The sequence below is a fragment of the Globicephala melas genome, chromosome 5 (assembly GCF_963455315.2).
Source record: "Globicephala melas chromosome 5, mGloMel1.2, whole genome shotgun sequence".
NCBI lineage: Eukaryota > Metazoa > Chordata > Mammalia > Artiodactyla > Delphinidae > Globicephala > Globicephala melas.
The window spans coordinates 114960294-114962133 of record NC_083318.1 but is presented as its reverse complement, the minus strand read 5'-3'; positions in this window follow the sequence as shown (position 1 = coordinate 114962133).

Below are 1840 nucleotides of genomic sequence, written 5' to 3'. Positions count from 1 at the left end.
GGTTGCCCATTAATGGAGATCAGTCCTTCTGTCTTTCGTTGTCTTTCATGATATTGACATTATCGAAAAGTCCAAACAAATCACATTCTTAACTTAACTGAGTGTTTCCTCACAGATTCAGGCTAAACATTTTGGCAAGAATGCTACATCAGTGTACTTCCAATAATTTGTGTTTTCCTCAGTATTGATGCTAGAAATTTTTTCCTCGAAGCAACAATTAACTTTTTGCAAAGTACTAATGTTCCAAGGAACATGCTTTAGAGAACACTTGGATAAGGAAAAAAAAAGTGAAATGCACAAAAATGTTTAAGAGATTGAAGTTAAAAAGCAGGTAAGGATTGTAAATCATTTTTAAATTACAAACTTCATTTCCTTAGGTAATGCAAACTCAGCTTTCATCAAGTTTAACACATACCAAAAAAACCGCACAAAACATTGTACAGGTGAGCAGCACCAAGCTTAAAGAAAGGAAATAACTTCTCCCAAGTTCTATCCCTATTCTATTTACTGTGTTCAGGAGCTGAGACCTAAAACCAGGTCTGAGTGCTTACATGTTCCTTCCACCAGACCCCCTGCTTCACTTAGCCTGTTTTACTTTCTGTAATTGACTATTCTTGGGTCTACAATTACTCTGGGATATAAGTGGTGGGCGGTCTTTTAGTCTAAATAATAATAATAAAGATGCTAAGGAAGACTAATCCATTTTTTATTGTTCCATATTCAGTAAGAACCAATTCATGGCAAGTAATTGAGGAATGCCTAACCCCTCCCAAATGCATGCAATTATGCAAATCATATGTGGGGACTGGGGGCTTGGCTCCAGGCACTAATTATAATATAGCCCCCATTTATGACTATTTCTATTCGCCGTAATTTGATCCTTTGCTATTGCCTTATGATGCTGTCTTTATTACACTACAGCAAACATTTGGGAGACATCAGTTTTTCTTAAAAGTCCTGGAACTCAAACTCAGGTTTTTCTACTTATTACAGGATTCAACAGCTTTTCAAAAAAAATGAGTTACCATTCTTAGCCGCAGTGAGGTAGCAAATATTAAGCATGTTCGTTTTCACCTCCATTTCGGGCGAAAGCCTCTCGCCCTCTGACGACTTTCCAAGGGCGGTGAGCGTGAGTCCTTCCTTTTGGTACAACTCACGAAATATTAATCAATACAAATGTGTAACTTTTAAGAGAAAAAACTGCGAGCCCTTCCGCCGTTTAAAACCACGCCATGCTTTAAAAGCTTGAGTTGTACAGAACGTTGAGCATTTACTCCCACAGGTTGGAAATTGCTTTGCGGAGTTTGAGTTCCCTTAATTTCACCAGACTGTCAAACGTCCCCATGTCCCGCCCTTCACCCCATACTTCTTAGCTTCCAGGGAGAGTTAGGAAGAGGTCTGCGTCTCTGGACCGCCGCAGGATGCGGGGGCTGGGCTGGACTCGGGCTCCATCTCCCGGGCTTCGCGGAGCGCCAAGCCCGGGAGAGGATGGACATTACCCTCGACCTTCGGAGGCGATCTGGAGCTAGAGGAGAGCAAAAGCTACCCGTGAACACCGTCAAGCGCCCTCCCCAGCTGCACTTCCTTGACGGCTGCCCGGCGCCCCGCGGACCTCCCTACGCTCCGCGGGCCCGCAGGCCTTCAAGGCTCACAGGCCCTCCGCCACATAACTCGCGGCCAAGTCCGCCGGGACCCAGGCCACACCCCACGCCGCCACCCGGCCCCCAGCCGCTCCTCTTGCCCCACGCGCCGGCAGTGGGCACTGCGCCTGCGCGCCCGCCAGCGCAGGGCGGGGCGAATCGGCCCGGCGGAAGGGGCGGGGCGGAAGGGGCGGGGCGGG